The sequence below is a fragment of the Piliocolobus tephrosceles genome, chromosome 10, assembly GCF_002776525.5.
Source record: "Piliocolobus tephrosceles isolate RC106 chromosome 10, ASM277652v3, whole genome shotgun sequence".
In the NCBI taxonomy this organism is placed as follows: Eukaryota; Metazoa; Chordata; class Mammalia; order Primates; family Cercopithecidae; genus Piliocolobus; species Piliocolobus tephrosceles.
In genome coordinates, this window is record NC_045443.1 from 49,848,184 (window position 1) to 49,860,861 (window position 12,678).

A 12,678-nucleotide genomic window follows, 5' to 3' on the forward strand; every position below is an offset into this window, starting at 1 on the left:
CTTGAGTAGAGGATTCACATTGGACCTAGTGAAGCCCCAGGGTTCAAGGGAGGTATGAGTGGGAGAAAGGAGTGCAGTGGGCAGTGTTCTGGTCTCATCACCACTGCCATCCTGACACCTCCACACTGATCGCTTAAACAAAAGACTCTACTGTTTAAAAACAATTTGGAAACTCCTGGGTCCATTGCCATCTGGGTCACTGCCCGTGCTGATGGTGGGGGTCAGCAACATAACATAAAACCACTGTCTTTGCTCACCTGTGGGGCTGATCGTGACTCCAAAATCCAAGTCGTGTTTTGGTTTCCAAGTGTGGCCTATGCTTTTGTCAAGAGAGACCCCAGGAGCAAATGAGGAAAGGTCCCCCACCATCCTTCTGTCCCCCACTTGCCATTTTTAAATCCTTGCTATTGAAGGGGAACTCTGCAGAACAGTTCACTGGTTTCCACCCCTTGAACGCTGCCAATGACCTGGCCCAGTCTGAATACGCAAAGAAGTCGGTTTAAATTTTAACATCAAGAACAAATCCCAAAGAGATTAGGGTAGAAGTTGGGGCTCTAATGAGGAGCCATCCCAAATCTCTTTATTAGCAGTGGCAAATCCCACCAATCCCCCGCACCTGCAAATTAGAAAAGTTCAGCTATTGTCTTCTGTTGCCTCTTCAAAAAAAATTAGAGTGCACTGCTAGCCAGGGAGCCACCAACCCTAGAATCAGCCCAGATGGGCCTTTCCTGGGGATGAGGACACAGAGGCCCAGGAGAGACACTGGGCCCTACACTCTCCATGGCCATGGCTGTGCCTCACAGGCTGGCACCTGACCGAGGCCCATCTGCTCTGGGGCAGCAGTGCCCTCACCAGTGGAGTCCAAGGGCAGAGGAACAATCGCACCTGCCTGAGGCAGTCCCAGTTTCTCAGGGAAATGGGGGCCTCAAATGCAGTACCCAGGGCTGAGGCCAGAGCTTAACAGCACATGGCATGGCAGCTGGCAGATGATGCTGGGCTGGGGAGGGAAGGTGGGGAGAGCAGAGTTGGGGCAGAACTGTATGTACGGGAGGCTTCAAAGGGAGCACATGGATGGGGCCCTGGGGCAGGTTGGGCATGAGCTAGGAGGAGCTCAGCTCTGGTTCCCTGGGCAGACTGTCCCGCTCTGTGCCCTGTAGTCAAAGGGGAATCTGTTCCATAAGAAATCGTTTTTGTTTTGTTTTGTTTAAATGGAGTCTCACTCTATCATCCAGGCTAGAGTGCAGTGGTGTGATCTCCACTCACTACAACCTCCGCCTCCTGGGTTCAAGCGATTCTCTTGCCTCAGCCTCCCGAGTAACTGGGACTACAGGCAGCCATCTCCATGCCTGACTAATTTTTGTAATTTTGTAGAGATGGGATTTTGCCATGTTGGCCAGGCTAGTCTCAAACTCCTGGCCTCAGGTGATCCACCTGCCTTGGCCTCCCAAAGTACTGGGATTAGAGGTGTGAGCCACTGGGCCTGACCAGAAACTGTTCTTCAATACCAGCTGAGCTCTGAGCTGAGTCTCACAGAAGAGGGCCAGCCTCATGGCATCTGAAACTTAGGAAAGAAAGTCTTGGGCCAGGCAGCTGCAGCTCGAAACTTAGCCCAGCCCAGAAGGAGAGGGCCCAGGGAGTGAGGCAGCCTCTTCAACATGCCCAGAACTACCCAGCCCAGGAGGCCAGCAGAGCAGTGCCATGGAAAGCAGCCTGGACAGAGGCAAGAGCCCCAAGTTCCAGTCTCCAGGCTCCTCTGGGCCTCCTTTTAGCCCATTGTAAAGTAGAGCTGATAAACCTCTGCTCTGCCTGTTGAGCCTCTATCCCTGAGCCCATCGAGGTCCAGATGAGTGAAATACAACAAGGGCCTTATAAACTAGAAAGCCAGAGCGCCGTGGGAACTGAGGGATCACAATACCAGCAGGGGAGTCAGGCCATAGAATGCTGGCCAGGCAGCAGGCTCTAAATTGACACTTACAGACTTTTTCAACCTTCATGGCAACCCTCTAGCTCTTTTTTTTACAGATAAGGGAAACTGTGGCTCAGGAGTTAAACAACTTTTCCAGGGGCCCATAGCCAATAAGTGGCAGAGCCAGTCCTCCAGTTCAGTTTCTGTCCCAGCCTGGAGCACATGCTATGGACTAAGACATATACCACTCAGAGCTCTGGCAAGGCTCCTTGTGCAGGCACTGGCAGGATGTTCTGTGTCTGTCCCTTCCTTCTATGTCTGTAAGTTCTCAGCTTACAGAACAAGCCCTGACTCTGAGCAAATGACTTGTATTTGATCATGTTTGCAAAGTGGTGTGGAGTTGACAGAAAAGGCACAAACAGGACTCCATGTTTCTCTAAGCATAGTCCTTAGAAGGGCACTTTGCATGGTTTTCCCAGCAAAGGAGATGCTGCCCCAGCTTGCTTCTTCCTCAGCAGGATCAAGGGTGTGGTTTTGCAAGCTGACAGGCCAGGAGAGGACCACAGTCTATACCTAAAACCCTTTCCCTTCCACCCTAAACCAACTCATTTAGGAACCAGCCAAAGTCCCAGCCCCACCATGATGCCTTATATGACCAGCCTGGCCCCTGAGCTCTCCTGGCCTCAAGCTCCTGGGACACTCATTGTCCTTACAGTGTCTGTAAGTCAAACAAAAATATCTTACTTCTCCTTAACCAGTGTTAGCTCTGGGAGTGTAGAAGCCCTGGGAGGGCAGGCCCCATACCCAGGGCATACGCCCACCCAGCTCCCAGTTAACCTTATACAATTCAGAAAGCTCTTGGCTCCTAAAAAAGCCAAGCCATGGCCTCACAAGAGTACATGACACTTAATTGTATCTGGCATTTGTGGAGTGTCTTGAACTTGTTAAAGTCCTTTCGTTTATCTGCCCTGACAGACCAATGGGCAAACATGCCACACACAGACACACTCCCTCTGTGACTCACAGACAAAATACTTTCATACAACGTGTAGCCCCAAATGAAAATGACAAAAGCATTAAGCATGAAGTTGGTTTAAAACTGATGCAGTCAGAAAGTAGAAGCCATCTCAACCTAATCACTGGCTCTGGTTTCTGCCAAGAAGCATGATAATTGGAGCAGGGATCTAGAGTCAAGCATAATGGGTGCTCCTGCCCTCTGTTCAGAGAATCCAGCAAGGACTGTCCAGAAGGGTTTCCCCTTGAACTTCATTCCCTCCAAGATATGCAACATTGACCAGTATCCATTTAGTCATCTCTCCAAACATTTATGCAATCACTCAGCAATGATTCGTAGAGCATTTCTTGTGTCAGGCAGCAGGTTTTCCAATAGAAGACAACGACACACAAAATACAGTTCATGGTCTGGAGGAGCCTACAGCCTTCTTGAAGGAAGTACCAGGCATGTAAATAACACCTTAGAGCACATTGGAGTCAGCGTTATTGACAGTAGATCAAAGTACTAAGGTGTGAGAGGAAGAAAGGCTATTGAAGGCATCACAGAGGAGGTAGTTTTGAGTGCAGTACTGAGGGACAAGTCGGAGTGGGCCCAGTGGGTGGACAATTCAAAAAAGACACCACTGGTAGAGAGGGGAATCTAATGTGATGTGGTGGGGGAAGTGTTGGTAAGGGATCCCACATGTTTAGGACAGGCGTCATAACGGAGGAGGAGAGATGATGGGGAAGGAGTTGAAGGTGTAGGTTGAAACTGATTGCAAAGGTCTCTCTGTGCTATGCTGCAGATTTGGGACTTTGCTCTATGGGCGGCTACACATCAGGACCACTGGGCAGCTTTTAAAAATCCAGATCCTCAAGCCCTACTTCTGGTCCCCTGAATCAGAATCAGGGAGCATGGCCCGGGCACCTGGATGTTTTTAAAGCTCCAGTCTGCTTTAATTCTGATGGACTGATTCCCAGAATGTAAGCAACTTTGCTAAAGGCGAAAATGTCCCCGTTTTTATAAAAGGCTAGGGGAAGGGTAAGAGAGAGTCACTTGTCTTCACATGAGACATAGAGTTGGATCTAATCCAAGGGCTGAGCCAAGCACTCAGCTCTAGATATGGGTACAAATGCTGCTGATTGGGAAGTGCCACTTGCCGATCAGCAGGGACTCCAAGGGGCAGGGAGCTTTGGAGCACATCATTAAGAACATGAAAAGGCAAACCGCAGACTGGGACAACATTCATATTTGCAACACATATGCCTGAAGGGTCTCAGAAAGATTACGATGAGCCAGGGAAGCCAGACACAAACGAATATATTCTACATGATTGCATTTCTATGAAGCCCTAAACACAGCAAAACTAACCTATAGTGACATAAAGCAAGCCTCAGCCTGGTGCTGGGGATTGGCAGGGGATTGACTGCAAAGGGGCATAAAGAGCATTTTGGAAGATATTCTATATTTTGGTTGTGGCTGGGTCACACAGGGATTTACATTTGTCAAAACTCATGGAACTGTACTCTGAAAATGGGTGCATTGTTACTGTATACAAATTGTGCCTCAATGAAGTTTTTTAAAAGGGGACAGGAAGAGGAGACAGGAAGGACAGGATACTCATGTTCAAGACAGCATGAGCTCTCAGCTGTTCTTGGGAATAGCTGTTCCTGGGAATAGGATTTATATGTCCTGCATTTGTGTGTCCCAATATACACTAGACTGTAAGTCCCTTAAGGGGGCATCCATCTTATAGTCATTTCTGTGGCCACCACCCCCATGGTACATGGACCAGATTGGTGCTAGATGAAATTTGAATAAATGTTTCTCCACATCCTCTCCAGCACCTGTTGTTCCCTGACTTTTTAATGATAGCCATTCTAACTGGTGTGAGATGGCATCTCATTGTGGTTTTGATTTGCATGTGCAGCCATAAAAAAGGATGAGTTCATGTCCTTTGTAGGGGCATGGATGCAGCTGGAAACCAGCATTCTCAGCAAACTATCGCAAGAACAGAAAACCAAACACCTCATGTTCTCACTCATAGGTGGGAATTGAACAATGAGATCACTTGGACACAGGGTGGGGAACATCACACACCAGGGCCTGTCTGGGGTGGGGGGAGGGGGAAGGGATAGCATTAGGAGATATACCTAATGTAAATGATGAGTTAATGGGTGCAGCACACCACATGGCACATGTATACATGTGTAACAAACCTGCACATTGTGCACATGTACCCTAGAACTTAAAGTATAATAAAAAATTAAAAGAAAAAAAAGAAATTTGAATAAATGTATGAGTGAAACTAGAGTGTACAGACTCACTCGGGAACAATATGCAACATGAAAAGAACAGAGCAAGAAAGAAAGAACCCAGGGAAACATATATTTTTTAATATTTTTCATTTTAACTATAGAATATTTCAATCATACTGAAAACAATAGAGCAAACACCTGTATGTTCACCAACCAGATTAAGTAGATTGATATGTCTTTTCCTATCTTAAATGAAATGTTATAAAACCCCCAGTGTGAAAGGCCAAACAGTAGAGCATTTAGAAGAAATCAGAGAATGTCTCCATGGCCTTGAGAGTATAGAGCAGGGTCTTAAACAGGACATAAAAACACCACACAAAAGAAAAATATGATGAATTAGAAGAAGTAAATTTTGAATAAGTCATTCTGCTTGTCAAGTAGCTTAATTAAGAGAGTGCAAAAACCACCCCCAGCGTGGGAGAAGATATTCATAATTTACATATCTGACAAACGACTCATATCCAGAACATATAAAGAACCGCTATAAATTAATAAGAAAAAGACAGGCAACCCCACCGATAGAAAAATGTTCAAAAGACGGGACCAAAGAGGTATCCAAATGGTCAATACACATGTGAAAATGAGCTCTATGTCATTAGCCACTATGGGACATGCAGATTAAAACCACAAAGATACATAACAGTCTCCATGCAGAAAAGTTAAAATACAAAAGAAAGAAAATAGCTAGTGCTGGTAAGAACTTTCCTGCCTTCCTGGAGCTACTTTGGGAACTGTCTGGAGTATTACTAAATCTGACCACATGCATACCCTATGAACGGCAACGCCACTGCTAGGTACACACAAAGACACAGAGTGCGTACGTGATTCCCCAAGGGCCATTACAAGAATGCTCAGAGCAGCTTTGTTCCTAATAGCCTAAAGCTGGAATTTAGATTCCAACGTCCATCAGTAGTAGAGCAGATAAATAAAAAAAATCAGGGTTTAGTCACGCAGTGAAATACTAGTAAGAATGAATGACCTACAACTTCTTGTAACAATATGGATAAATCTCACTAACTTTATGTTGAGCAAAGAGGCCAGCCACAAGCTGTATGATTCCATCTATATGAAGTACAAAAACATACAAAACTCACTTAAGCTGTTAGAAGTCAGAATAAGGGTTTCCAGGGAATGTGTTGGGGGAGGGACTGGAAGGGAACTCAGGGCAGGGGCTTCTGGGGTGATGGGAATGCCTGATCCTTGATCTGGGTGTTGGTTATGTGGGTGGTTTCAGTTTGAGAAAATTCATCAAGCTGAACACGTGAGCTCTGTGCTCTTTGGGTCTATATATTGTACTTCAATAAAAGATTTTTAAAACGTTGCAGAACTCCATCATTCAATTCGTGGACAGAAGAAGAGAGGCAATAGAAAGACTTGGGAAGACAGGGCAAGAGAGGAGAGAGAAAACAGGAGAAAGGGGTGGGTGACAGCATCAGAGGCCTCAAAGAACTAAGAAAATGACCAAAACCAGGCCACCACATGGACACTGAGGAAGCCCCTGGAGACTTTAGTTGGGCGTCGGTAGAGGGGGTGAGCAGGATCCCAGTGGCAGAGGGCAGGGCGAGTGGGGCATGCTGGTCCAACTTGAGCCTTCTGGCTCCTCCCTAGGAGAAGTGAGAAGAATCACAGAAGCACCAGGAGCCCTGGTGTCCCCTGCCCTGAGTCAAACAGACCAACAACTCCCAGAGATGTCTGCTGCCCCCAGGGGCCGGCAGACACAGACCCTGGAGGCTGCAGAGTGTCCAGGAGAGAGGGCCAGGCCACAGCCCATGGATCCCCAAGTCCCTTCTCTGTACATCTGAGCCAGACTTGAGAAGCAAAGTGACTGGGGGTAGGGGGACATGGGAGCATGCTATGGGCCAAGAGGGTGTGGAGACCCAGAGGCCCTGGACCCCCTCTTCCGATGGGGGTGCAAGGACTGGCTCAGCTGGAGGGATTATGGGTTTGAGGGTCCGGCAGTGAGTTAGAAGAGACTGAAGGCCAGGACACCACTGGGCCAGTGCAGGTTTGTGGCACAAAGCCTGCAGTAGCAAAGCGATGCTCAGGTGGCTGTAGGGTGTGCAGGAATGAGACAGGCCACAGAGTGGGGAGCCAAAGGGGCCTGGGAATGCTCAGCCCATTAGCCAGGGGAGGAATGTCAGAGCAGGTCACCAAAATGAAGAGGCCAGATGAGATATCAGAAACCAGGGCAGAGAGCAGGGCTCCAGGAGTGGTAGGTGGGCTGGCTCCTCCTCCACCCTGACAGGTGCCACAGGCTCCTCCTCCCTCACCCCTCTTTGTCTGTCCCTTATGATGCCCTCTGCTCCCAACAGGTTGCTCTCTGAGGACACAGTTTCTTTCTCTTCCCCTCTCCTTTCCTTCCCCTGCCTCCCTACCCCACCAACCCTGCAAAGCGACAATCAATAAAACCCACTGACTGTCAAAGAAAATGCAGTGAAACACACAGCAATTTATTAGAGAGGAATGAATGGAGACCTTGCAGAGGGAGAAAGTGAGGGCAAATTGCAAAGCAAGCTGAGGGCAGAAGTGGGAGCAGAGAGGCTGTAACCAGTGAGGTACCTTCTGATAGAGGCTCCACACACACAGGAGGGGAAAGAAGATCTGTCCTGAGCCTGAGGTGTCTGGGGCCTAGGAACTGAGGAACCCAGTGATGCAGACAGAGTACTAACCAGGTGGGAGCTGGGATGGCTGGGGCCATCTGTTGAAGTGGGGAGGGCATTAGCTCAGAATTTGGTGTAGGCATGCTGGCTGCTACTAGTGGTGTTCTGGATGATCCTGGCTGAGGAAAAGGAGGCACTGCTGGCTCCCAAGTGCTGGCCCCAGGGACTTATCTGCTGGTGGACTGGATGCTCAGGCCCCCACCTACACTCTAACCCTGGCCACACTCTGGCTTCCAAGGCTGGAGATGCTGGAGCCACTGCCTCTGCCTTTGCAGCTGGCCACCTTCGAACCAGTGGTGCTGGTGTTGTGAACCACAGCTGCAAGGAGATGGCCAGTCACCCCTCTGCCCCATGAGGTGCTGGAAGGTGGTAAGGAATTAGACAAGGATGCAGAGAAGGTGGAGGTGCCCGGGGCTAAGGGACAGGGAGTAAGAGGCACAGGAATATTAGGAGGCAAGGTGGCCACAGTACGTGGTAAGCAGGTGAGCTCAGCTGTGGCAGTCAGACATAAGAAACAACAGTGAATGCACTTTTCTTTTTCTCCAGCTCCAAGGGGTGGGAATGTGGAAAACTCAGAAATCCCTTTGTTTATAAAGACCCATTTTCCTTGTCTATTTTCCTGCCACTCCATCCTGAGGGGAGTGGTTATGTATCCCACTAGCAATGGTATGACCCAACCTCAAGGGAAATAGTATGCACACTTACAAATGCACACCGAGCTTTGACACTCCCCAGCCATCCTGTTGTAGAAAGAAAAAGAAAAAAATAAATTTTAGAAACATAGAGCCACCTGCCACTCTAAATGTGAGTGTTAGGAAACACTGAAAGATTAGTCCAATTCTCTCTTTTTAAGGATGAGAAACATGAGGCTCAAAGTGGGGATGGAATCTGAGGTCACACAGTAAATACAGGTAAACCCCAAATGATCACCCAGTAGTGGGAAGGTCTCCCAAGCCAGTGCTGTTTCCCTGGCTCCATCAGAGACTATCCAGAAAACACAAATGTGAATTGCAGCAGCTGGGCTGAAGTCAGATCTCAGGAGGAACTTCCTAAGCAATAATGGAAAACTAAGATAGGGAATCAGAGGAAAGGGTAAGACAAGGTGGGGTGGACTTCATGATATCTCGGTGGGAGGTGACAGGGAATCAGTGAGATGCCCCCTGTGATCCCATGACCTCAGCAACTCTGAACATGTAAACTTGATGGGCATTTACCCCTGGGATCCACAGAATGCCCATTTCAAGTAAAACATTTATCTACTGCTGGAAATTTAAAACAAGTTTGCAACCCCGAGCCTTAAAGAAGCTAGGAGAAGGGAAGCATGCTGAGCAGTGACAGCAGTTTAACAAACATTTGTCGAGGCCCTCCTTTGTCCCCTCCTATGCCGTGGGGGCCACTGGGAATATAAGAGGGAAGACATGGGCCAGTGCAGTTAGGCTCAAAATCACTATGGATCTAACCAGGGACATAAAGTCCTGATGAGTCTGCTTCTCAAGGCAGGTTCTCTGCCACAGCCATGGTCCCAGCCACCTGCACTCCTTGCCCAGCAGCTTATGGGAGGCAGCAATCTCCATGTCCAGGGCCAGCTTCAGGCTCATGAGTTGCTGGTACTCACAGAGCACCGGGCCAGGTTGTCCTTGGCCTGCTGCGAGACCTCCCTGAGCTCTGCCAGCTTGGCCCGGGCATCCCTGAGAACCAACTCACCCCTCTGCTCAGCATCGGTGATGGCCATCTGCAGGTTATTTATTGCTCTGGGGCAGGAGGAGGGAAGGGAAGTGTGCTGGACCTCCGGACTCACCTGGCCATATGGTGGGTGAGCACAGGTCCCCATGTGTCTGTCCCTCCCCAGGACTCCCCAACCCCACCGAGGCTGGAGAGGAGCATCCCTTTGGGAAGTAACTTTGAGGGAGGTTTCAAGTAGTCTCATTTTGGGGGAAAAGAACTCAGAGTCTCTGTGTCTGAGGCAAGCAGCAATGAGTGGTGAGATCAGAGGAGTCACCCTCAGTGTCTGAACCACTCGGTCACTTTCTCCCTAATCCCTGCCCTCTGTCCTTCACAGCTGGGTGCCAGGAGACAGCAATGAACAAGACACAGCCCCTGCACCCAATGCTCTCACCATTAAGGAGGAAAAACAGAAGAGTAGGCATTTAAGGTAGCAGGAGGCCGGAAAAGCACAGGGCACCATGGAACTCAGAGGAGAGATGCTGAGGAGGGGGTTTAGAGAGGAAAAGATGTTTGGCCCATTCTTGCAGAAAAAGAGGAAGTTTGGGAGACTGCTAGAGAGGATGAGAAAGGATATTCCAGTTGCCGTGGGAGTATTGAAAGGGGGGTTAAAAGCTAGTGGGCAGTGCAGTGCAACCGAGCCTAAGAATAACAGGCTCGCCTAGGCCTTTCGGGTTGTCACCCAGAGACCTGGGGCCCGTCTGAGCTGGAGGATGGGTGTGATGTAAGGCCCTCGTGCACCTGTGTGGGTGGAGGGTCAGGAAATGATAGGGTTCTGGCCTGACCTCCTGATGGCCCCTCGTGCTTTCCCACCAGAATCTCAGGTAGCAAGCCTGAGTTGAAGGGAGCATTCTTCAGAGTATAGCCCGTCCCAGGGACCCCCGGGCTGCCCAGTTCCTTGGTTACAGGGTACCTGCTTCCTGGCACTCTCTATCCCTGCCTGCAGCCTCTGGATCATCCTGGAGAGCTCAGCAATCTCACTCTTAGTGTTCCTCAAGTCATTGCTGTGCCTGCTGGCCATGGTCTCCAGCTCCCCAAGCTGAGAGGAGGGAGGAAGAGGAAATTGTCAACCATGAAGAGGGGAAAATATGAGGTCTGACCCCAGGGGACAAGCTTTGGTGTATGTTCAAAGGCTGGAGCACCTCCAGAACATGCCATGGAAGGGGGACCGGGCGATGGCAGCAGGTGGTAGAAGAGCAGCAGAGGATGTTTGAAGAAGAGAGAAAGAAAAGGAAACAATTCCAAGACTTGGGCAGGAAGATGTTGGAAGATCCTCAGGAATGGGAACGTTGGGAATGCAGGGGGAAGATGGAGCGAGAGACCAGTGGAAATGAGGATGAGCAAGGGTGGCAGAAGATCTGGGAAGGGAAGGATAAGAGCAAGGAACTGCAGGCCATTAAGAAGCATTACCTGGGGTGGCATCAAAAAGTGGCACCGAACGGGACATTTCAATGACCGAACGTTTGTTTTTGAGTGGGATGCATCTGAGGACACATCCATTGACTACAATCCGCTGTACAAAAAACGGCATCCTGGAGCACATGCCTGTCAGCAACCAGAAGCCAGACACAGATGAGGCTGAGGACCCTGAGAAGATGCTGGCCAACTTTGAGTCGGGAAAACATAAGTACCACCAAACAGTTGTGTTCACGGCCACCATGCCCCCAGCGGTGGAGCGTCTGGACAGGAGCTATCTTCGGCGACCTGCTGTGGTGTACATTGGCTCTGCAGGCAAGCCCCATGAGTGTGTGGAACAGAAGGTCTTCCTGATGTCAGAGTCAGAAAAGAAGAAAAAGCTGCTGGCAATCTTGGAGCAAAGCTTTGACCCACCCATCATTATTTTTGTCAACCAGAAGGACTGCGACGCGTTGGCCAAATCCCTGGAGAAGATGGGGTACAACGCTTGCACACTGCAAAAAAGGCCAGGAGCAGCTAGAGTTTGCATTGTCCAACCTCAAGTCTGAGTCCAAGGATATTTTGGTGGCTACAGATGTGGCTGGTCATAGTATTGACATTCAAGATGTGTCTATAGTTGTCAACTATGATATGGCCAAAAATATTGAAGATTACATCCACCACATTGGCCGCACGGGACGAGCAGGCAAGAGTGGGGTGGCCATCACCTTCCTCACAAAAGAGGACTCTACTGTGTTCTATGAGCTGAAGCAAGCCATCCTGGAAAGCCCAGTGTCTTCCTGTCTCCCCAGGCTACCCAACCACCCAGATGCCCGGCATAAGCCAGGCACCATCTTCACCAAGAAACACGGTGAAGAGACCATATTTGCCTGACACAGCACTTTTCCTATGGGCTGAGGGCATTTCCGAAGCTGCCTCATGCCTGTTCTTCAGAACCTTCACATCCCTCTTTCCAGGTCCTCACTCGTGGGTTATGGGGGCTTAGGAAAACAATCAGACTCCCTAGTCCAGACCCTCAGGTCGGGAGGCCTGTGTGTGGGGCTGCAAAAGGAGAGGACGATGCTGTTGGAGGCAGGGAGAGCAAATTACCACAGCTTTTTGGCCCAGCTCCGCCCTTCTTTTCTTTGGGATTGCAGTGGGCCATCAACTCATGCCAGGCTATGGGGGCAGCCAGTTGGAATTGCTCCCCAGACTGAACAGAAACCTGGCTGCCTGATGGGACCTCCTTTGGCTTTGGCTCAGACTTGACTGTGTAACTGTATAAACTGCAGCAGTATTTTTGCCCTAGATGCCCCAGGAGACCTGGCACCATGAGGATTACGGACAGTGGAATCTTACTGTCATCTGGACAGCTGTTTTCCTGCTTAAATGGTAAAGAAAGTCGCGAGCCTTTAGACCTGTGCACAGCCCTGCACCAAGCGGTGCTGTGTGCTCTAGGCATCCCTCCCCCCGGGGATTTTCTAAGTAGATGGGGAGACAGGGTGAACTGACTGTGTTCATCTTTGACACTGAGTGAAATCTGTTTTCTATTCTCTGAGAAGATAAGTTTGTTTGTTCCGAGAATAAATACATGAATATCAAAAAAAAAGGGACTTGAAAATGAGACTCAGGAATTAAAGAGAATTCTTATGTATGACACTAATGCCCCATCACAGCAGGAAA

General features: G+C 49.3%; 1 pseudogene; it reads left to right on the plus strand.

The window, feature by feature from the left end:
* The first annotated feature begins 11,078 nt into the window (after positions 1-11,078).
* Positions 11,079-11,889, plus strand: LOC111541761 (annotated as a pseudogene).
* Positions 11,890-12,678: the final 789 nt, after the last annotated feature.